We start from the raw sequence: 25,097 nt of genomic DNA on the forward strand, positions 1-25,097 counted from the left end.
GCTGGGATTACAGGCATGAACCACCATGCCCAGCTAGCATAATGTTTTGAGCTTCATTCATATTGTTGCATGGATCAGTCTTCAATTCCTTTTTATAGCTAGATAATATTCCATTTCATGGATCTACCACATTTCATTTCTCTGCTGGTGCTGTTTTGTACCTCATCTACCCAGATACAAAACTTGCATTTCCATTTCCACAACCACCCCTGCTCACAGTTTCCTCATGGGGACAATGATACTTCATCGCATCCTGTAAGGGTTAAATAATACACAACAGGTAAAGCAACCAAAAGCACCTAGCAACTAGTGCTCAATAACATATTATTAATTATTATATCATCATTATAGTCATTATGCAATCATTACGATCATATAAATTCCTCCAACCTCTTGTTTTCTGTTGTATCTATTCATTTGTTTCACAAATTATCTTTTTTTTTTTTTTTTTTTGAGACTGAGTTTCACTCTGTGGCCCAGGATGGAGTGCAGTGGTACGATCTTGGCTCACTGCAACCTTTGTCTCCCAGATTCAAGCGAGTCTCCTGCCTCAGCCTCCCGAGTAGCTGGGACCATAGGCACCTGCCACCATGCCCGGCTAAGTTTTGTATTTTTAGTAGAGACAGGGTTTCACTATGTTGGCCAGGCTGGTCTTGAACTCCTGACCTCAGGTGATCCACCTGCCTCGGCCTCCCAAAATGGTGAGATTACAGGCATGAGGCACTCCACTTGGCCCACAAAATATCTTAAATGCAATCATGGCTGGATAGCTGCAGAGAGATGTCTGGATTAGGTACTTGCAAGGATTATGTTGAACTGCATACTCCTTTGGTTCCCAATCTGGGGCCAGGAAGCCATGAGATCTCTATCATACTGTTACAGCAAGGAGTTCATGAACCACATCTGCAGCAAGCATTTTCAAGCACTCAGTGGCTACCCTTTCTCTCCCACACATACAGGCACTACTGTTTCTCAAATGTGTGCAGTCTCTGTTGAGAATGAATAAAAGATAAGTCATATAAAAGCCTTTTATCATCATGTGTCTTCTCAATCTAACCAATACTCCAGATACCACTTTTCTCATAGGGAGATCTTCATATTTGAGAAGATTAGAACCCACTAGCATACAGCAACACTAAAAGAAACCAAAACAATTCAACTCAGTATGGAAATCAAATGATTAACAAGAATTTATTGAACACCTACTACAAGTTTGGTACTATTCTAAGCACCATGGTGGGGGAGTGTGGATATGAATATGCAGAAGATAGTTTCTGTCCTGCACACTCTGTAATTGGGAAGAGCAGCCGTAGGCCAGTACAGTAGTCAAGAATGTGTCAGCATAAGATCAAGCATTAAATTAGTACTATGGCTAATACATGAAATTAACATGGGCTGAAGTCATCAGAAAAGGCTCCAAGGAGGAGTCTGGCTTGAAGCATAGGCATGTTTTTAAAGGGGCAGGGAGCTCCAGGTAGGTAGAGACAGGAATGAGCAAGGAATCTTAGAGTATAGATGTTGGCCTGCCTGGAGTCAAGGGTTTGATTTGGAAGACATGGTCAATTTCCGTGAGTAGGACATCAGAGGACAGAGCCCTAGAGGTGCAAGGATGATTGAGGGGCAGTCAAAAGCCACTGACGTTTTAGAGCAGAGGAGGGTTGAAGGAAGGCCGTGTCCCAAAATGCTCAGCCTGGCTGAGGCAGGAGAGTCTGTGTTCAGGGGACTTGGGTATGTTCATTCCCGGATACAGTCATTAAAGGGACTCCATAAGGGACGGAACAGGGGTCTCTGTACTCAGACTGATCTCTTACGACAGCACCTGGGTGTCTTTGCCCTCTATACCAACTATCTTCTGCCCCAGACATGCACATGTGAATTGTCCAGACAGGCTATGGACCTTTGTCCAGTTGTCAGAACTTTTTGCATTATTTCCAGGTTCAAGTAAAGGCATATGCCCTCTGAGAATAGATAAATGGACAGAAGTTTTTATTTTTCATTTTATTTTTATTTCATTTATTTATTTATTTATTTTTGTCGCCCAGGCTGGAGTGCAGTGGCGTGATCTAGGCTCACTGCAACCTCTGCCGCCCAGGTTCAAGCGATTCTCCTGCCTCAGCCTCCCAAGTAGCTGGGATTACAGGCACTGCCACCGCGCCTGGCTGTTTTGTAGTTTTTAGTAAAGACGGGGTTTTACCATGTTGCCCAGGCTTGTCTTGAACTCCGGAGCTCAAGTAACCTGCCCACCTCGGCCTCCCAAAGTGCTGAGATTACAGGTGTGAGCCGCTGCGTCCAGCCGGAATTTTTTTTTTTTTTGGGGGGGGGGGGGGGGGGGCTTTCCGGAAGAGGAATTTATGGAGAGGAATGTATTGTATTATATATTGTATTATATGGTATTGTATTGTATTTTTATTTGGTGCTTTTCAGTAAAGACCAGAAAACCTGCTAGACAAATTCTAAAAGAGTTGTAACACTGGACGGGGAATTTGCCAAGCTGGCTTAATAGATGTCTTCCCACCCTCAACACTCCTTAAAGCAATAGCCCTTCAGGGGTAAAGTCCATGCTGACCACACCTTCCTCCCTCTCTTGCAGAGGGCAAAGGGTAGAAGACCAAGAGGCTAAGGTGTTTGGAGAAGCCAGGGAAACGGGTGGATTCACCCTGCAGGATGCAGCCTCTGAGCTGTAGGATGCTCACCCCAGTCACCCTGGAAGATGGAGCCATCCCCACCCTATACTACTGTTTTGCCCTTCCAAAGTGCTGGGATTACAGGCATGAGCCACCATGCCCAGCCTCTCATAACTTTGAAAAATCACACCACCACTACCCTCCCTTGATAAACACAAAATCTCAGGCTCTGCTTTAACAATTTTGACACACAAAAATAAACATTGTGAGTACAAAACAAAAGTGCAGGCAGGAGAAGGCATTGCTTTGCTTCCAATCTGCACATCCTTACACCCACTTCAAGTCCAATGTATCTCCCCAGGGGTGCCTCTCTCCTTCTCCATGCTGGAAGTCAGTCCACTGGTTGGAGTGGAGCAGACCAAAGCCAAGAATTATAGAGAGGAAAGCACCCTGGTGAGATTCAGGAGGAACATTTGGTGACAGAGTGGGCTAGAGATTGGTGCAGACTGAGCAGTTACTACCACTGTAATTGCTTTAGGGCTTGAACGTTAGTGCTGGGGGGTGGGAGAGATGGAGAAGAAGAGATGCATAAGAGACAGATGGGCTGGGCATGGTGGTTCATCCCTGTAATCCCAGCACTTTGGGAGGCCAAGATGGGTGGGTCACTTGAGGTCAGGAGTTCAAGACCAGCCTGACCAACATGGTGAAACCCCATTTCTACCAAAAATATAAAAAATTAGCCGAGCATGGTGGTGGGTGCCTGTAGTTCCAGCTACTCGGGAGGCTGAGGCATGAAAATCTCTTGAACCCGGGAGGTGGAGGTTGTAGTGAGCCAAGATCAGGCCACTGCACTCCAGCCCGGGTGACAGAGCAAGACTCCATCTCAAAAAAGAAAAAGAAGAGAAAAAAAGAGAGACAGATGATGGTGGAGAGAACTGCTAATGCTTGGAATTGAATAGATGGGGGGCATCCAGGAGCTCAGGCCTTGGCCCAGGCAGCACCCCTCATTCATTCAACAACATGTATTGCCAGCCCTACTGTGTGCCAGAGACTATGCTAAGCACTGAGGACACAGCAAGAACAGGACAGGGAAACTCCCTACTTCCCAAAGGAGGAAGACCACCAGCAGCAAAGAAGAAAATACATAGATGAACAAGATCATTTTGGATAGTGGTCTATGCTATGAAGCCATTAAAGCAGAGAATGGAGATGAGATGAAGAGTAATAGGGGTGGGGTGGATAGAGGGAAGCTATATTAGATTGGGGGCCATGAAAGTGACTCCAAGAAGTGACAGCCAAGCTGAACCCCGAATGATGCTTTAGCAATGAGCCATGGAAGATCCAGAGGCCCCAAGGTGGAAACACATATTTCTGACACATTATTAAAAAAACAACAGAAAAACATTGCTGGCATCTCTGTTCTCAAGTTGACACAAAAGCAAAAATGCCTGCATCCCCTAGGAAGGAACTTCAAGGAATGTATTCTCTTGCTGCTTCTTCTCTTGCTTGCTGACAGTAGGACATCTGGGTCAGGCCTGGAGACTCGCTCTTTTATGGATCATTCTCTCTTTGTTGTTTTTTTTTTTTTTGAGACGGAATCTCTCTCTGTCGCCCAGGCTGGAGTGGAGTGCCACAATCTCAGCTCACTGCAAACCCTGCCTCCCAGGTTCCAGCAATTTTCCCACCTCAGCCTCCCAAGTAGCTGAGATTACAGGCATACACCATCATGCCCAGCTAATTTTTGCATTTTTAGTATAAATGGTGTTTCACCATGTTGGCCAGGCTGGTCTTGAACTCCTGACCTCAGGTGATCCACTTGCCTTGGCCTCTCAAAGTGCTGGGATTACAGACGTGAGCCACTGCGCCTGGCCTTCTCTCTCTGTTCTTTAAGTGGGAGGCAGACCACTACCTCCGATGTGGTGGAGATATAAGTGTGCTTAGGGTAGGCCACAAATGTGGCTCTTTTCCCTGCACTGTTCCCAACATGTAGGCATAAGGCTGAAAGTTGGGGCAGGGCATGCAATGCCTGTAGATCTTTCTGAGATGTAAACTCTGATGGGCATGATGGCTCATACCTGTAATTTCAGCCTTTTTGGAGGCCAAGGCAGGAGGATCACTTGAGCTCAGGAGTTTTAGACCCGCCTGGGCAACATAGTGAGACCCCCATCTCTACCAAAAAAATTTTACAAATCAACCAAGCATGGTGGCACATGTCTGTAATCCCAGCTACTCAGGAGGCTGAGGCAGGAGGATTGCTTGAGCCCAGGAGGTCGAGGCTGCAGTGAGTTGTGATCACACCATTGCACTCCAACCTGGGTGACAGAGCAAGGCCTTGTCTCAAAAAACAAAACAAAACCAAAAAAGATGTGCAACCTACATATCTAACACATTCACCAAAGGCCTGTGATAATGAAGCTGATACCAACGGGAACTTCATGAGGATCCTTCGGCCTGCCTTTAATCATTTTCCAACACTGAAAGGAAGAGGCTTGCAATTAATTGTCACCTTCAAATTTCTAACAGCTGGCTTCAACCTTACAGAACATGATAAGGATTGGGAAATGTCCAATTATAAGAATCACCACCTCTGTAAGTTGACAGCAAGCCATGTGCTCATAAGAATTGCTGGTATTCCTGGCATTGAGATGAGGTGGACTTTGTTCTCAACAATGTTCCTGAAGTAATCACAATAATAAGCTTCACGTGGCTGTTTCTGATAAGGCCTCCAAACACAAGCCCAAGAGCAACAGAGTAAAAGTGAAGACATTTGGTTAAAATGGTGGTCAGAACATCATACTGGCTACACTTGGGTCAGGTACCTCTTTCATGGGAAGGGGGGGTGTGGCTCACTTTTTATCTTGGAATTCCTCCCAAATAACAAAGGGTGTTGCATGCAGTCAAACTGACAAATACCCTCTACATGCTCTATCACAATTTCCTTCTTCTCTGCTTTTCCAAATGTTACCCAGCTATAGCGGGCTGAATAATATGCCCCCACCTCCAACTCCAAAAGATGTCCACATCCTAATCCCCAGAGCCTGTGAATATGTTACTTCACATGATGAAATTGAGGACCTTGAGGTGGCTTTATTATCTTCGATTTTCTAGGTAAGCCCAGTGTAATCATGAAGGTCCTTATGAGTGGCATGACAGGAGGGTCAAAGAGGAGAGAGGAGATATGACAACAGAAACAGAGGCTGGAGAGGCCAGGTGTGGTGGTGTGCACCTGTGATCCCAGCTACTTGGGAGGCCATGGCAGGAGAATTGCTTGAACATGGGAGGTGGAGGTTGCATGGGCTGAGATGGTGCCACTGCACTCCAGCCTGGGTGACGGAGTGAGACTCTGTCTCAAAAAAAAAAATAAATAAATAAAATAAAATAAAAATAAAGAAACAGAGGCTGGAGAGATGGCCTTTGAAGATAGAGGAAGGAGCCACAAGGCAAGGAGTGCAGACAGCCTTTGGAATATGAAAAGGGCAAGGAAGCAGTCTCCCCTAGAGCCTCCAAACAGGAACACAGCCCTACCGATGGCCTGGATCTTAGCCCATTAAGACCCATTTTGGACTTCTGACTTCCAGAACTATAAGATGTCTTAAGCCACTTGTAGCAATTTATTTGCAACAGCAGTAGGAAACTAATATACCTGCTAAAATATCACCCTTTGGAAAGGTCATGCTGGCCCTGGCCTATGGCCCTCAAGGTTTGTTCCCGTCTATGAATCCCTATTACTTATGATGAAGTCATTTGAAATTTAGTACTGTATTGCTGTGGGATGTGCCTCTTGTTTTTTCTTGAACATTTCTCTCAGCTTAGCTAACATGGCACTTGTACTTGTTTATGTAGAACACAGAATGGGGCTTACCCATTACAATTCTCTTAATACATGCTTTTTTTTTTTTTTTTTTTTTTTTTGAAACAGAGTCTTGCTCTGTTGTCCAGGCTAGAGTGCAGTGGCGTGATCTCGGCTCGCTGCAAGCTCCGCCTCCCGGGTTCACGCCATTCTCCTGCCTCAGCCTCCCCAGCAGCTGGGACTACAGGCCCATGCCGCCACGTCCGGCTAATTTTTTGTATTTCTAGTAGAGACAGGGTTTCGTCACGGTGGCCAGGTGGTCTCGAACTCCTGACCTCGGGTGACCACTGGCCTCAGCCCCCCAAAGTGCTGGGATTACAGGTGTGAGCTACCGTGCCCGGCCAATACATGCTTTTGAATAAATGAATGAAAAGGAGCTCTTTTTCTAGACTTCCTTGCTTTTTCTCAAAGGACTGGATGTTGCACAACGCACACAAAAGGCACTCATATTTCTTCAAGATTTTCCTAAAGTCTAAAGCACTCTTACTAGGACTCCACTTTTGCCCTGGTTTCACATGGATAGTTGAAGCTCTCTTACATGATGAGTTTGGGATGGTTGGTTAAAATGGGAAACCATTAAAAATTATATGTTCTAGGGCTGGGTGTGGTGGCTCATGCCTGTAATCCCAGCACTTTGGGAAGCCAAGGTGGGCGGATCGCGAGATTAGGAGTTCGAGAACAGCCTGACCAACATGGTGAAACCCCGTCTCTTCTAAAAATACAAAAATTGGCTGGGCATGGTGGCGGGCACCTGTAATCCTAGCTACTCAAGAGGCTGAGGCAGGAGAATCGCTTGAACCTGGGAGGTGGAGGTTGCAGTGAGCTGAGATCGTGCCATTGCACTCCAGCCTGGCAACAGAGCGAGACTCTGTCTCAAAAAAAAGAAAAAAAATAGTGTGAGTTTCTGCAAAAAGTTAAACATAGACTTACTATATGATTCCGCAATCCTACTTCTAGGTGTATATCCACAAGAATTGAAAGCAGAGACTCAAACAGATACTTGTACACCAGTGTTCATCACAACATTATTCACAACGGTCAAAAGGTAGAAACCATCGCAATGTCCGTGCACAGATGAATAGACAAGCAGAATGTATGGTATATATACACAATCAAATACTATTCAGTCATAAAAAGGAATGAAAATTTTATATATGCCACAACATGGATGAACCTTGAAAACATGATGCTAAGTGAAATAACCCAGACACAGAAGGAAGAATATTGTATGATTCCACTTCTATGAAGTCCCTATAATAGGCAAATTCATAGGGACAGAAAGTGGAATACGGGTTACTTGGGGGAAGGGAAAAATGGGGGTGTTATTGTTTAATGGGTCCGGAGGATGACGGAATGTTTTGGGTGTAGATAGGGTGATGGTGACACAATATTGTGAATGTATTTAATGCTACTGAATGGTACATTTGCAAATGGCTAAAATGATATATATCATGTTATATATATTTACCATAAATTTTTAACAGCCATAAAAGCATTCAAACCTTTTTTTCCTGAATCTTTTCTAGTACAATTTGACATGTGAGCTATTTTTTTTTTTTTTTGCATAAAGCTCTTCATCACAGTGTTGTTTATAATCATAAAATATTCTAAAGAATTTAAAAGTTTGGTAGTAGGTGATTTGTTAGGAAATTAGTGTAATCCAAATTATGGACTATCAGGCAGTCATTAGAAATCATGTTTGTGTTCGCGACCAGACTGGCCCATATGGCGAAACCCCGTCTCCGCTAAAAATACAAAAACTAGCCAGGTGTGGTGGCAGGTGCCTGTAGTCTCAGCTACTTGGGAGGCTGAGGCAGGAGAATTGCTTGAACCTGGGAGGCAGAGGTTGCAGTGAGCGAGACTGCACCACTGCACTCCAGGTGACAGAGCAAGACTCTGCCTTAAAAAAAAAAAAAAAAAAAAAAAAAAAGAAAGGAATAAATCATGTTTATGAAGATATTTTACTGATGTAGGGAAATGCTGATAATATGTTAAGCCAAAAAGGGCAGGGTATAATATTGTGCTTGGAATGATTCCCAAGTGTTAACAATTTTTAAAAAACACAAAATAAGGCTGGGCATGGTGGCTCACGCCTGTAATCCCTGTGCTTTGGGAGGCCAAGGCAGGCAGATCACTTGAGGTCAGGAGTTTGAGACCAGCCTGGCCAATATGGTGAAACACCGTCTCTACTAAAAATACAAAAATTAGCCAGGTGTGGTGGCGGGTGCCTGTAGTTCCAGCTACTCGGGAGGCTGAGGCAGGAGAATTGCTTGAATCCTGGAGGCAGAGGTTGCAGTGAGCTGAGATCGTGCCACTGCATTCCAGCCTGGGTGACCCAGTGAGATTCTGTCTCAAAAATAAATAAATAAAAATTAAAAATAAATAAATAGACACAAAATAGAAATATTGGAAGAAAATATTCCAAAGTATTACCAGAGGTTGTCCCCGGACAGTTAAAGATCATTTTGCTCCATTTCTTTCTTAGTTTCCTGACTCTCCAGCTTTCTTCAGAGAAAATGAATTACTTTGAAGACCAAAAACCAAAACCCCAAAACTTCAATGTGGCACAGTTCTTGCTTATTTAGGGCTACCACATCCTCTAGGGTACACGACTACGCTATTTTCTAACAACTGCTACTTTAATCTTAGTTGTTGAGGTCACACTAGTGTTTTCAAAATGAGGCACATACTGGTTCACAGAAAGACAGTGAATGAAGGCGTGGGGGGATGGAGGGAGGAAAGAACTCAAAGGAGACCCGCTGCGGGGGAAAATTCTTCCTCACTGCAAGCTCCCCATCAAATAGTAGCTTCTAAAACCACAAGTTTTCATTTTCAGGATAAAGGCAGGCAACGAAGTTCCTTGAAAGTAAATGTAGGCCAAGGTTATTAATCCAGCTTTTGAGGGAAACTCAGTCTAATTGCTCATTAGCATACCATTCAAAGTAGCTTTTATTAACACGGATTCATACTGCCTTTTAAAAATAATGGAAACAGTTCAAGATCAGCCTGGTCAACATGGCGAAACCCCATCTCTACTAAAAACACAAAAATTAGCCAGGCATGGTGGTGGGCATCTGTAATTCCAGCTACTCGGGAGGCTGAGGCAGGAGAATCACTTGAATCCTGGAGGCGGAGGTTGCAGTGAGCTGAGATTGAGTCCCTGCACTCCAACCTGGGCGACAGAGCAGCTGTCTCAAAAATAATAATAATAATAAAAACAAAATAGCTTAGTATTTTAAGGCCTGTTGATGTTTACTGCACCAGAAAGACACTACAAGCAGAGTCTGTTTGTGGGGATAGTTTGCTATGAAAAGAAAGTTATTTTAGTTAGTTAATATGATTGGAACTAACTTCCTTCCTTCCTTCCTTCCTTCCTTCCTTCCTTCCTTCCCTTCTCTTCCCTTCCCTTCCTTTCTTCCTTCATTCCTCTCTTTCTTCTTCCTTCCTCTTTCTCTTTCTTTTTTCTCTCTCTCCTTTCTTCTTTCCTTCCTCCTTCCCTTCCTCTCTTTCTTTCTCTCTCTCTCTTTTTTTTTTGAGACCGAGTCTCGCTCTGTCACCAGGCTGGAGTGCAGTGGCAAGATCTTGGCTCACTGCAACCTCCACCTCCCAGGTTCAAGCAATTCACCTGCCTCAGCCTCCTGAGTAGCTGGGACTACAGGCATGTGCCACTACATCCAGCTAATTTTTGTATTTTTAACAGAGACGGGGTTTTACCATGTTGGCCAGGATGGTCTCGATCTATTGACCTCATGATCCCCCCACCTCAACCTCCCAAAGTGCTGGGATTACAGGTGTGAGCCACTGTGCCCAGCCTCTTTTTGTTTTTTCTTTTTTTTCTCTCTCTCTCTTCCTTCCTCCCTCCCTCCCTCTTTCTCTTTCTTTCTTTTCTTTCTCTCCTTCCTTCCTTCTTTCCTTCCTTCCTTCCTTTCTTCCTCCCTCCCTCCCTTCCTTCTCCGTTTCTTTTTTTTCCTCTGCCTCTCTCTCTCCTTCCTTCCTTCCTCCCTCCCTCACTTTCTTCCTTCTTCTCTCTCTCTCTCTCTCTCCCCACTCTTTGCTTGCTTGCTTGTCTTGCTCTGACACCCAGGCTGCAGTGGCACGATCATGGCTCACTGCGACCTTCACCTCCTTGGCTTAAGTGATCCTCACACCTCAACCTCCTGAATAGCTGGGACCACAGGCACACACACCACCACACCTGGCTAATTTTATTCATTTTTTTGTAGAGACAGGCTCTCACGATATTGCTCAGGTTGATCTTACTCCTGGGCTCAAGTGATCCTTCCACCTTGGCCTCCCAGAGGCCTGGGATTACAAGCATGAGCAACTGTGCCAGCCTATTGGAACTTTCTGAAACAAAAATCTGATCATGGCACTGCCCTGTGTCCAAGCTGTTAGTACTCCCATTCCTGCGGAGTCGTGCTGGCACTGTGACCCAGAACACAGGACACCGTGGTCTAGCCCGTGACTCCCTCCCTCATGCAGCCTCATTGCTCTGGGGTTCTGGGAATTTGCAGTCCCCAGCACTCCTGGGACAGTGTCTTGCTTTTTTGTTTTTGCTCTCACTGCCCCCTCTGCCTGGAATCCTGGATTCCTACTCCATCCCTCACCCACGCCCACTCATCTTTCAATCCTGACCCAAGTATCACCATCCCTGTGGAGTTTCCCAGATCCTTCCCAGTAGCTTTGAGCACTTGCCCTTTTCCACCTCCACCGGGTCCTAAACAGGTTCCTATTGGAACACTCAAGACACTATTGCACACACAGTGGCCCTTCCTGTCTATGGCTTCTACATCTGCAGACTCAACCAACCTCGGATGGAAAAGATTCAGGAAGAAAAAAACAATAAAAAATACAAATAAAAAACTCATACAGTATAACAACTGCTTACCTAGCATTTACACTGTATTAGGTATTATAAGTAGCCTAGAGATTATAAAGTACATGAGAGGATGTGCACAGGTTACATGCAAATACTACATTTTATACATAGTGTAAAATGAGCATCTACAGATGCTATGAACTTGAGTATCCATGGATATTAGTATCCTTGGGGATCCTGGAATTAATCCCCCACAGATACTGAAAGTGACTGTACTTGTTTCTATGTCTGTCTTCTCTTACCCAGCTATGAGCTTCTTAAGAGCAGGCACTGTTTTCCATCTTTTTTTTTTTTTTTTTGTCACCCAGGCTGGAGTGCAGTGGCACAATCTTGGCTCACTGCAGCCTCACCTCCCAGGTTCAAGCAATTCTCTTGCCTCAGTCTCCCAAGTAGCTGGCATTACAGGCACCCACCACTACACCCAGCTAATTTTTGTATTTGTAGAAGAGATGGGGTTTCACCACGTTGGCCTGGCTGGTCTTGAACTCCCAACCTCAGGTGATCTGCCCACCTGGGCCTCCCAAAGTGTTGGGATTACAGGTGTGAGCCATCGCGCCCGGCCTGTTATCCATCTTTATAAGCTCTGCAGCACTGGCACACAGAAAGGGTCCAGTAAAGATGCTGAATAAATAAGGAAATGAACCACCTGGGCTAATGCTGATTGCTTCTTTAGTGGTAGCAAACACTGACTTCAGGTATTATAAGATGCATTTGGTCAAGAGGAAGGAGCAGCCCTTACTCCATTTCCTCTTGTCCTTTCCCACAGTCAGCCAGTTAGAAAGACTAAAACAAGCAGGAAAATAAAACAACGACCCTGGAGGACGCACTTATTTTGAGGAAAAGAACCCAAATCAAAGCAAACTAAACTAAAAAGCTCCAATATAATATATTCAGAAAGATAGGATGCCCAACAAAGGACAAACAAGGGCTCTTATTAATTAAAAACATGACTCTAGGTAGGGTGCGGTGGCTCATGCCTGCCATCCCAGCACTTTGGGAGGCTGAGGTGGGCAGATCGCTTGAGGTCAGGTGTTCGAGACCAGCCTGACCAACATGGTGAAACCTTGTCTCCACCCTAAATACAAAAGACAATTGGCCCTGGAAAGCCATGAAAGTAAATGCTACTGTGACAACCCTGTAGGAGGAGGATGATGAGCCTCAGAGAGGAGGCCTTAAAAACTCAACAAAATACCTAATTGGATAAAGAAACTAGGGTAAAATGAACCATGATAAAGAAAAAATGCAAGAAAGGCAAACAGAAGGCCGGGCGCGGTGGCTCACGCTTGTAATCCCAGCACTTTGGGAGGCCAAGGTGGGCGGATCACGAGGTCAGGAGATCGAGACCATGGTGAAAAAAAATTAGCCGGGCGTGCTGCGGGCGCCTGTAGTCCCAGCTACTCGGAGAGGCTGAGGCAGGAGAATGGCGTGAACCCGGGAGGCGGAGCTTGCCAAACAGAAGATCCAAGGGGAAAGAAGTTTGTACAATAAAAAGAAGAGCAATTCTTTTTTTTTTTTTTTTTGAGAGGGAGTTTCTCTCTTGTTGCCCGCGCTGGAGTGCAATGGTGCGATCCTGGCTCACCGCAACTTCCGCCTCCTGGGTTCAAGCAATTCTCCTGCCTCAGCCTCCCGAATAGCTGGGATTACAGGCATGCACCACCACACCCAGCTAATTCTGTATTTTTAGTAGAGATGGGGTTTCTCCATGTTGGTCAGGCTGGTCTTGAACTCCTGAACTCAGGTGATCTGCCAGCCTCAGCCTCCCAAAGTGCTGGGATTACAGGCATGAGCCACCACGCCCAACCAAGAAGAGCAATTCTTATAAACATTTTGCCTCTTCAGAGAAAAATATTAGAGAATACTGCAATATGGTTTTTGCCATTACTTTCAATGGCAAAAATGACAATTACTTTTGCACCAACCTAATAAATGCTGTTTAAGTGATTTTCATGTTTTAGGGTCAGTCTGTGGAATACTTAATTATGGTTAAGAATAGAAGGTAAATGTTTTTTATCCATAAAATTATATGGGGCAGAAATTGGGATGTAGATGTCAGAGAGAATCTGTCTGAAGAACAAAGATGCTGTTACCATCATTCTTTTTTTTTTTGAGTCAGGTTCTCACTCTGTCACCCAGGCTAGAGTCCAATGAGACCATCATAGCTCACTGCAGCCTCGAACTCCTGGGTTCAAGTGATCCTCCCACCTCAGCCTTCTAAGTAGCTAGACTACAGGTGCATGCCATCACACTCGGTTTATATATATTTATATATATATATTTTTTTTTGAGACGGGGTGTCACTCTGTTGCCCAGGCTGGAGTGCGTGGAACAATCACAGCTCACTGCAGACTTGGCCTCCTAGCCTCATGTGATCTTCCCACCTCAGCCTCCCAAGTAGCTGGGAATACAGGTGCTTGACTATATATACATACATATAGTCAAAATATATACATATATATATATATATATATATATACACACACACACACACATATATATATTTTTTTGGTAGAGATGAGGTCTCGCTATGTTGCCCAGCCTGATCTCAAACTCCTGGGATCAAGCAATCTGCCCACCTCAACCTCCCAAGGTGCTGGGATTACAGGTGTGAGCCACCGTGCCAAGCAATTTTACAATTTTTTTGTAGAGATGCGGGTTTGCTATATTGCCCGGGCTGGTCTTAAACTCCTGGCCTCACATGATTCTCCTACCTTGGCCTTGCTAACTTCATTTATCTTCAATTTATCTTGTGCAGTAAGACGGTCATAGCTCACTGCAGCCTCGAACTCCTGGGTTCAAGTGATCCTTCTGCCTTGCAGGTTCTTGAAGGTATAGGACCGAGGTCCTTGTTTCCTTGTTGGTTACTGGCAAGGGAGCAGCTCTTAACTCCTAGAGGCTGCTCCTCAGGGCCTTTCCACTTGGTCCCCTCCATCTTCAAAGCCAGCAACCAGATAACCCTTTTGCATTAAAGATTTTTCATGCAGCCAGGAGCGGTGGCTCACACCTGTAATCCTGACGGGGATGGATCAATTGAGGTCAGGAGTTCGAGGCCAGCCTGGCCAATATGGCAAAACCCTGTCTCTACTAAAAATACAAAAATCTCTACTAAAAACACAAACATTAGCCTGGATGACAGAGCTAATTTTTAAAAAAATTTTTTGAGATGGAATCTCCCTCTGTCGCCCAGGCTGGACTATAGTGGTACGATCTTGGCTCACTCCAACCTCTGCCTCCCAGGTTTAAGCAATTCTCGTGCCTCATCCTCCCGAGTAGCTGGGACTACAGGTGTGTGCCACCACACCTGGCTAATTTTTGAACTTTTAGTAGAGATGGGGTTTCTCCGTGTTGCCCAGGCTGGTCTCAAACTCCTGAACTCAGGCAATCCATCTGCCTCAGCCTCTCAAAGTGCTAGGATTACAGGCATGAACCACTGCACCTGGCCTGTAATTAACTTTTATGACATCTGCAAAATCCTTTTTACCACACAAATCACATAATCATGGGTGTAACACCTGGTGACAAAAGGCATGGGAGCCATCTTATCCTTCTATTCTACACTACTCAAGAAAAATGACTGTTATTTTTAGTTTATGTTTTTTATTTTTTTTGAGACGGAGTCTCGCTCTGTCGCCCAGGCTGGAGTGCAGTGGCATGATCTCGGCTCACTGCAAGCTCCGCCTGCCGGGTTCATGCCATTTTCATGCCTCAGCCTCCCCAGTAGCTGGGACTACAGGCACCCGCCATCGTGCCTGACTAATTTTTTGTATTTTTAGTAGAGACAGGGTTTCACCATGGTCTCGATCTCCTGACCTCGTGATCCGCCCGCCTCGGCCTCCCAAAGTGCTGGGATTACAGGCATGAGCCACCGTGCCCGGCAATGACTGTTATTTTTATATAGCATGAGCTTTTCTAAAAAGCATTAAAAAGCACCATGAGGAAGTTTTTTTGTTTTTTGGTTTTTTTTTTTTTTGGTGTCTCAAATCTCACTTTCTGGAAACAGCCATCAATATTTGGTATATGTCATCTGAATTTGGGCATGCAGAGCAAAAAGATCAATAGATAACAATGGAATTTTATTCTGCAAATTATTTTTAAGTAAAATTAAGTTTAATTTTACAGAAAACAGAAATAAAGTAAAATAGAAATAATTGCTGAACTTCAGCTAAATGTTTGTAAACCACAAAAATTCCTAAAACAATCCCCTTAAAGATAAGAAAAACGAACACAAAAATCATCAAGAAATTAGAATCGTGTTTGTTTAAAAAAGCTGCAGTTCATGGAGTTCTTTTTTTTTTTTTTGAGACAGAATCTCATTCTGTCGCTCACGCTGGAGTGCAGTGGTGTGATCTCAGCTCACTGCAACCTCCAACTCCCACATTCAAGAGATTCTCGTGCCTCAGCCTCCCGAGTAGCTGGGATTACAGGTGCGTGCCACTATGCCTGGTTAGTTTTTTGTATTTTTAGTAGATAAGGGGTTTCCCCAGGTTGCCCAGGCTGATCTTGAACACATGGGCTCACGTGATCCTCCTGCATGGGCCTCCTAAAGTGCTGGGATTGTAGGCATGAGCCCCCATGCCTGGCTGGAGTTCATTTTTTAGAATGGATTATTTTCCAGCCATTAAAGATGAGTAAATTTACATGCTTAGAAATTTTCCAACTGCCCTTTCCCCTCACTTCCCCGTTTTTGTTAGGTATATAATTATGTTTACAGTATAAGAGTTTGGAATGTTTACATTTTGTTCTTTTTTTTTTTTTTTTTTTGAGATGGAGTCTCACTCTGTTACCAGGTTGGAGTGCAGTGGCGCGATCTCGGCTGACTGCAACCTATGCCTCCTGGGTTCAAGTGATTCTTCTGCCTCAGCCTCCCGAGTAGCTGGGACTACAGGCGCCCACCACCACGCCCAGCTAATTTTTGTATTTTCAGTAGAGACGGGGTATCACCATATTGGCCAGACTGGTCTCAAACTCCTGACCTCGTGATCCACCCGCCTTGGCCTCCCAAAGTGCTGGGATTACAGGCATAAGCCACCACGCCCAGCCTACATTTTGTTCTTTAACCATAAATTCCACAGCTATTTATTCTTAGTTCTGCATTTGAAACAATTCAAAACTCATCTTCAGTATTGTTTTTAATCCTCAATTCTTTCCTTGATTCCTTTATTTTGATTCATCTCTTGGTTGAATAATTTCAATGTAAAAAACTTGTTTTTCAAAAATGTAGAAACTCTTGAGTTAATTCATGCTCAAGAGTGACTACCAACAGCCTTTAGACTTCTTTTTTGTTTTTTTTTTGTTTGTTTTTTGGTGGAATCTCGCTCTGTTGCCCAGGATGGAGTGCAGTGGTGCAATCTCGGCTTACTGCAACCTCTGCCTCCTGAGTTCACACCATGCTCCTGCCTCAGCCTCTTGAGTAGCTGGGAATACAGGTGCGTGCCACCACACCTGGCTAATTTTTTTTTTTTGTATTTTTAGTAGAGACAGCGTTTCACCGTGTTCGCCAGGATGGTCTCTATCTCCTGACCTCGTGATCTGCCTGCCTCAGCCTCCCAAAGTATTGGGATTACAGGTGTGAGCCACCACGGCCAGTCAGCCTTTAAACTTCTTAAGGGACAATTTGGCAAAATATAAAATTCATGAGTCACATCTTCATGCCCTTAAGTTTTATAAACCTTGCTTCATTGTCCTTTAACATTATGCTGCTCTTGATTTTTAAAAATCTGATGTATTTTGTTATTGATCACTCTGTACCCATTTTACCTTGACACAGTGTGTGCTTTCTACCTGCTGACTCAAGTCTTCATTTTGGTTAAGTTTCCTCCATTATTCTATTGTTTCATTTGTTTTGACTTGGTCTTCAGGAACACCAATTATGCATCTATTGGATCTCTATTGCTTATTTTCCATAACTATCAAATGTTTATGATTGTGTTTATTTCTTTGTTCTTTTCCATATTGTTCCATTGTTTTCCCTTTTGTTATTCTCTTTTGGTTGATTCCAAAGTGGCTTTCCTGTCTTTCTTCTCTTGAGGTCTGCCACTCAGTTTTTTCCTCTTTTGTTGTTCTATAATTCCTTACTTTTACTTCTGAACCTCACCTTTGAGTATTTTTTTGATTTTAAAGAGATAACTTTGTAATTTCTCTGATGTGATGGAGAATTATTTGTTAAATAGCATGGGTAGAGGAAGAAGAAGGACTCTGAGGCAATCGGCTGCTTCACTTTAGTGTGTTTCCAAATCTGTTGACAGTATTTCCTCTCCATGAGAGAATGTCTCTGAGATTCTCAGGTTTTGGCTCTCAGGAGGTGCCAAGGCCTCCAGCAAAGCCCTGTCACTCTAGGCTCTCTGGGTTCTAATCTAGAAATTATTTCTCTACCCCCTTCACCCCCTCATCTCCAAGAGACTATTTTGGCTTGGAGGCCAGGTCACAAAAATTAGAAATAAACAACCATCCTCCAGCTTCTCCCTAATTTCGACCCTCCCTACTATCATACTGGTTCTTCAAAGGAATGCTACCAGTTTTTCCTGGGTCTTGTAACTCAAATATAAATTTCAGTCATTTGAATACCACTTCCACAATTTTTGCCTTATCTGTAGATCACCTATACTGAAATCAATTTTTTTCTTTAAATTAATTCCCAGTTTTTTCAACTAAATGCCTTCTTATTTAAAAAGGAGGTATATTCAAAAATTAGCTGGGTGTGGTGGCAGGCGCCTGTAATCCCAGCTACTTGGGGGGCTGAGGCAGGAGAATCGCTTGAACCCAGGAGGCGGAGGTTGCAGTGAGCCAAGATTGCACCACTGCACTCCAGCCTGGGTGACAGAGAGAGACTATGTTAAAAAAAAAAAAAAAAAAAAGAGGTATATCATCATCATAAGTGAAAAATATCAAGCTGGGCACAATGGCATGTACCTGTAGTTCCAGCTACTTGGAAGGCTGATGTGGGAGGATGGCTTCAGCCCATGTGTTCTGTAATCCAGACTGGGCACATAGCAAGACTCCATCTCTTAAAAAAAAAGAAGGAAAATTAAAGAAAGTATCACTTGCCATAAATAGAAAGTAAATATTAAAATAAATGCAATGAGGCTGGGTGCAGTGGCTCACGCCTGTAATCCTAGCACTTTGGAAGGCTGAGGTAGGCAGATCACCTGAGGTCAGGAGCTCGAGACCAGCCTGGCCAACATGGTGAAACCCTGTCTCTACTAAAAATACAAAAAAAAAAATTAGCTGGGCATGATGGTGGGCGCCTGTAATCCCAGCTACTTGGGAGGCTGAGGCAGGAGAATCGCTTGAACCCGGGAGGTGGAGGTTGCAGTGAGCTGAGATCACGCCACTGCACTCCAGCCTGGGTGACAGAGCAAGACTCTGTCTCAAAAATAGAAAATAAACAATAAATAAATGCAACGAAAACAAAACTTTAGAAAGTTCTAGCTAGATACAGTTGTCTGCTGGGAACTAAGTTTGAGGTCTGCATTTTCCTTGTTAGAAAGAGTGATTAGGACAAATTAGAGAAAAGTTAAAGACTACTGGCACCAAACCAAGGCTTTCTTCTTGATATAATCACAAATGAAAGGGAACTAAACAAAATGAATCACTTTTTCATTAGGTTATTTAATATAACTCAATGACTCTTCATGTACCACCTAAACTTATTTCATTCTTCCCTAATAACACAAGTCTCCTTTCCCCTTTGGGAAACACCCCTCCAATCCAAGGATCAATGATTTGGTGCCCCTAAGGAAATATATTTCCTGCTCATGGATGTAGGCAGTGTACATCGACTCTTAGCATTTCATCAATTTTAGTACAGACTTTGCAGTATTTGGCAGGCATACTTCATGGTTTGTGGTTTGAGGTTCTGAGAGTTTCCTTGTTCATTAAAAATGGGACCTTTTCTGTGTTTTTGCTTTGCTTTTTGTATTCCTTCCAGAAGATTCCAAGGGAGGAGAGAGGGAGTCCAAATATCTTTATTTTGCTTTATTTTATTTTTTTTGAGATGGAGTTTTGCTCTTGTTGCCTACGCTGGAGTGCAATGGCACGATCTCGGCTCACTGCAACCTCCGCCTCCCGGGTTCAAGCGATTCTCCTGCCTCAGCCTCCTGAGTAGCTGGGATCACAAGGCATGCACCACCACGCCTGGTTAATTTTGTATTTTTAGTACAGATGGGGTTTCTCCATGTTGGTCAGGCTGATCTCGAACTCCCAACCTCAGGTGATCCACCCTCCTCGGCCTCCCAAAGTGTTGGGATTACAGGCGTGAGCCACCGTGCCTGGCCCCAAATATCTTTATATCTTTTAATTGGATATATATGTGATGTGCATCCCTCTGAAGTCTCTCACAGCTGTGTGCTGGTTGGCACAGGTTCAAATGGAGGTGGATGGAGCCACATCTTAAACTTGAATCTTCCCTTTCATCCTAATGCTCCTCATCTGTAATGCTAGGAAGGTAGTATCTGGTGCATCAAAAGGTAAGGTGAGGACATTGCTTACTTGCTGCTGCCCCCTTCGCAAGACTGTCTCTCTGTTTGTGAATGCAAAGGGTGTGTGTGTGTGTGTGTGTGTGTGTGTGTGTGTGTGTGTGTGTGTGCCAGTACATTCCCAACCTTCTCACTTCGTAACAGTGGTGACATGTCAACTTCAGCAGTGGTGGGTGTCTTCAGTAAGTGTGAACTTCACACCCCCTAACTGTGTTGGTCTCTGTATCTTGCAGTGAGACTCTTCAACTTACTGGCTCTATATCACATGGAAATGTACTGACAGGGTCAAAAATAGTATTAAGATATTGATAATGGGCCAGGTGTGGTGGCTCAGGCCTGTAATCCCAGCACTTCGGGAGGCCAAGGTGGGTGGATTGCTTGGGCCCAGGAGTTCGAGACCAGCCTGGGCAACATGGTGAAACCCCATCTCTACAAAAAATACAAAAATTAGCCGGGCGTGGTGGCATGTGCCTGTAGTCCCAACTACTTGGGAGGCTGAGGTAGGAGGATTGCTTGAGCCCAGGACGCAGAAGTTGCAGTGAGCCAAGATCGTGCCATTACCCTCTGGTCTGTGCAACAGAGTAAGGCCTTGTCTCAAAAAAAAAAAAAAAAAAAAAAAAAAAGATATTGGTAATATAGTTTTTGACTTTTTGGAAGATTTTCTTTCTTATCTATGTATACATTGGAGTGTTTTGATAGAGCCAGTTAGAGGAAAGTATGATGTGGTGGGCCTTGGGTGTTTCCTACTTCCTATAAATGCAAAGGTGAGGAACTTCCTGCTCACATTGCCTAAATGATAAGATTAATCAAGTCCTAGTGGCTTATACCAAGCGAGGCCCTTTCCCCCCTTGCTTACTTATATAACTAAATGACTGTTCATGTACCACCTAAACTTCTCATCTCTCCTAATGAAAAAGTGTTTTGTTTTTTTGGTTCCTTTTCATTTGTGATTATACCAAGAAGAAAGCCTGGGTTTGGTGCCAGTAGTCTTTAGCTTTTCTCTAATATTTACCAACCACTCTTCTTTTTTTTGTTCTTCCTCAATCTACTCAACATGAAATAACTCTTTCTAACAAGGAAAGTATAGACCTCGGACTCAGCTACCAGCAGACAACTGTATCTAGCTAGAACTTACTATCATTTTGTTTTCATTGTATTTATTTTAATATTTACTTCCTGCTTCCTATTTATGGCAAGTGATAGTGATTTTTCTTTTTCCTTTGGTTTAGAGATGGGGTCATGCTATGTGCCCAGGCTGGATTCAAGAATTCCTGGGCTCAAGTGATCCTCTCCACTTCTCAGTGAAGAGGTGTAAAGCTAAGGATAGGTGAGACCACATAGAATGGTGCCACAGACACAGGCCTGCAACAAAAGGGGGTGAGCATGGACCCCATTCTGGCAGCAGGTACCAACCAAGTCAGCCTGGATAAAGTCAGTTTCTTTTCTTTCCTTCTTTTTTTTTTTGAGACAGGGTTTCGCTCTGTCACCCAGGCTGGAGTGCAATGGCATAATCTCAGCTCACTGCAACCTCCGCCTCCCGGGTTCAAGCGATTCTCCTGCCTCAGCCTCCATAGTAGCTGAGATTACAGGCACATGCCACCACGCCCAGCTAATTTTTCTGTTTTTAGGAGAGACAGGGTTTCACCATGTTGGCCAGGCTGGTCTCGAACTCCTGACCTCAGGTGATCCTCCTGCCTTGGCCTCCTAAAGTGCTGGGATTACAGGCGTGAGCCACCGCGCCCGGCCGATAAAGTCAGTTTCTGAGAGGAAGAAACATATTTTCAAGGTCTTTTCTTGATTACTTTTCTGGCCATAGCAGAAATCTGACCTTTTGCTGGACAACCTCTCTGTCCCAGTCTTTTCATGGACCCCACCCTCTCTACTTCTCCATCTCTCAGGGCAGGAGGAGCAGTGACGTTTTCCTCACTTCCGGCTGCTGCATCCTCCAGGCCATAGTCCATTATCTCACCCCAGTTCAACAACTTTTCCTCATTTGACTCCAAGCTGTCCGGCCACATCGCTAATCACTCAAGCCCCTCACCCATTTAATTCGGTGTTTTCAGCTACTCATTTATAATTTTCCCTTCTATTCTCTCTAGTGTCATCACTACCTCTGAAAAGTCACTGTTTTTTTCAAAACTCCAATTTGCTCTTATTTACCACTCTCTGCTCTAATAGTTGTGCAAGAGTTGCGTATTATAAACTTGGTTGTACATTAGGTTAATGATGTGGGGAGACTTAAAAAAAATCCCAAAGTCCAGGCCCAACCCCAGACCAATTTAAGTCACATTCTTTAGCGGTAGGAGTGGTGGAGATTTTTGTTTTGTTTTGTTGTTATTTTTAAGTATCCCAGGTGATCCCGATGTTCAGCCAAGGTTGAGAACTCATCCATACTAGCGCCAACTCCTTGGACTCCATCCTGTTCTTCCAGGCTAGCAGTTTATCCTGGCTTCATTGCCTTCTCACCCAGCTTGGGCCCTAGGGTCATTCATTTTAACCAGATTGTTGCCCAACCGCTCATGTCCCACCCAGAGGGGATATGTAAGTTGCTACAGAGAAACACTTCACTATCCTGATTGAGGCTTTCTAACTCCACTGGAGCCCTGTGCTAGTCAACGTTTATACAAGCTGCCTGGATAGATCTATTTCTCATAGTGGCTGTTCCAACCTGTTTCCACTGTCCTCAGATCCCTAACCCATTCCCTCCCCTCCCTCCTATCACTCAGCACAGTGCTTAAGTCTCTGGAAGAAACTCTTCCTACATGTGTGCACATCTAAGTGATCACATGGCATGCTTCTGCTTTACTAAGTTTACTAAGTTTTGCAACTCTTCTGCAATTTTAAAATTATTTGAAAATAAGATTAAAAAACAAAAAACCAAAAAATTCCCTGGATCCCTCCAGCTAGGACCTTTGTTCTCTATTTTCCTTTGGAGAAAAATATGTCCCCACACATGGTTACTACTTCCTCACCTTCCATTTGCCTTGCCAAAACTGCTCTGGATATTGTCATCAGTGACACATAAGTTGACAAATTCACTGGATCTTTCTAGACCTCATGTTATATTACATCTTAGGGTATCTGATACAGCTGACTATTCCCTTCTTCTGGAAATACTTTGGCTTCCAAGATACAAAACTCTCCAGGTTTTTCTCTTCCACCTCTAGCTCCACCTTCTATTCCAACTTTTCTTTTCTTTTTTTTTTTTTTGAGATAGAGTCTGACTGTGCCACCCAGGCTGGAGTGCACTGATGCGATCTCGGCTCACTGCAACCTCTGCCTCCTGGGTTCCAGTGATTTTCCTGCCTTAGCCTCCCGAGTAGCTCAGATTATAGGCATGCACCACCATGCCCGGCTAATTTTTGTATTTTTAGTAGAGATAGGGTTTCACCTTGTTGACCAGGCTGGTCTTGAACTCAAGTGATCTGCCCACCTCGGTGTCCCAAAGTGCTGAGATTACAGGCGTGAACCACCACACCCAGGCTTCTCCCTAGGTAATCTTATTCGTACCTCTGGCCTCAAATGTCATCTATGTGCCAGTGATTCCTAAGCTTACATCCCTATGCTAGACCTCTCTTCCGAGCTCCAGACTCATATATCCATATAGTTACTTAATTTTGGCCCTGGATGTCTCAAAATTAAACTCTTGATGTTCTCTCTGATATGTGCTCTTCCTTTAATTTGCCCGTTTCATTATTAAATGGTACTGCCATCCTCTTCCATCCACCTAGCTGCTCATGCTAGAAACGCTGGTGTCATTTCGATATTTCCATTTTTCTCACTCAACAATTCTAATCCTTCAAGTTCAAAATATAAACATAGAAATGTTCCATTTCTCTCCATCTCTACTGCATCCACTCTCATCTTTTGCCCAGATTACAGTGATAGTCTCCTAACTGGTCTCCTTGTATCCCATTTTGCCTTCTCCAGCGCAGTCTCCAAACACTAACTTCAGTGACCTTCTGAAAATACTACCACGATTATATCATTCCTGTGTTTAAATTCCTTCTATTGCTTCCCACTTCACACAGGATGAAGTCCAAAAATACTAGTAAGAGCAACCACATACTTCATGACTGGGCCTCTGCCTACCTCCCTAACCTCATCCCTTGCTTACTGCATTAAGGCTCCACTGACTTTCTCAATATCTCAACAGAATAGGCTCTTTTCCTGCCTCAGGACATCTTCCTAAAATTTTGATCCCTCCATATTTCACATAAGAAATAGTATAAGGCTAGATTATGCTTTGGTAGCAAATAATCCCATCTAACTAGCTTATGCCTAAAACGGTGTATGTATTGCTCACATCACAGTCTGATATAGGTCAGGTGGCTCCTTAAAGAATTAAGTGGAAACTCAGGGGTTCAGAGTCCTCCCAGTCTGTGGCATACCCATATTAAAAATGTGGCCTTTGTTACAGCAGTTGAAAGAGAAGAGAGTGTGAGTGATTATTCAAGGAGTTTTCTGGTCAGGCCTGAAAATGTTATATATCATACCAACAGGATCTGCCCATACCCCATTGGCCAGATCACAGTCATATGACCCTAACCTAACTGCAAAGGAGGTAAGAAAAAAAAAAAAAAGTCTTCCTGTGTGTCCAGGAAGAGGAAATGAGATTGGTGAACATCAGGCTACTTTTTGCCACATCCTGGTTAAAACCTACTCATTTTTAAAGTCTCAGCTTAAATAATACCTACTTACAAAGGTCTTCCAGCTCCTCCAACTTAAATCAGGCATCCCTGATACATTCTATTGTAGCACCCTGTAATTTTCCTTTATAGCATGATCACAATGGAAAGTTTATATTTCTTTATGTGATTAATATTTATATCTGCTACTAGACTGTAGGCTCTATAGGAGCAAGGACTGCATCTGTTTTGCTCCCACTGTGTCTCTAGCACCTATTATAGTACTTGGTATAGAACTGGTATAAAAGTTTTTGTGTGAACAAATGAACAAATGAACAGTTGCACACAGTCATTGCCTGGCTCCAAATAGCACATGACTTTTGCAGGAGAAAGACAAGTAAGTAGGTAGTCATGGTTTAGTGTGATGATAAATGTTCCAGGCAGGTAAGCCCAGGGAGCTGAGAAAGCAACCTGAAGGAACTTGCAAGGCTTCTGTGTTTTCTTTCACAGCAATCGAATCCAGGAGTCTGCAAACTATGGCCTGTAGGCCAAATCTGGCTCATTGCCTGTTTTTTAACGGCCCTCAAGCTAAGAATTGTTTTATATATATATATATATATATATATATATATATATATTTTTTTT

At 43.8% G+C, this 25,097-nt stretch overlaps 1 protein-coding gene and 1 non-coding gene across 3 annotated transcripts in view; both read right to left on the reverse strand.

The window, feature by feature from the left end:
- DGLUCY (D-glutamate cyclase) overlaps positions 1-25,097 on the reverse strand; it is a 157,389-nt gene that overhangs the window by 129,932 nt on the left and 2,360 nt on the right. The window contains exon 1 of one of the 2 annotated variants that reach the window (XM_058429865.1): positions 18,260-18,309. The exons of the other annotated variant lie outside the window; for it this stretch is intronic. The gene's annotated coding sequence lies outside the window, so the exon portion shown is untranslated. Of the gene's footprint in view, positions 1-18,259; positions 18,310-25,097 lie in introns of those variants that run through there. 2 annotated transcript variants of the gene reach the window in all.
- LOC116456403 (U7 small nuclear RNA) lies at positions 2,412-2,473 on the reverse strand. Its single transcript, XR_004244637.1, has one exon. It is a non-coding gene; the product is annotated as a U7 small nuclear RNA (small nuclear RNA).

The sequence above is a fragment of the Hylobates moloch genome, unplaced genomic scaffold (genome assembly GCF_009828535.3).
Source record: "Hylobates moloch isolate HMO894 unplaced genomic scaffold, HMol_V3 SCAFFOLD_16, whole genome shotgun sequence".
NCBI classification, from domain to species: Eukaryota; Metazoa; Chordata; class Mammalia; order Primates; family Hylobatidae; genus Hylobates; species Hylobates moloch.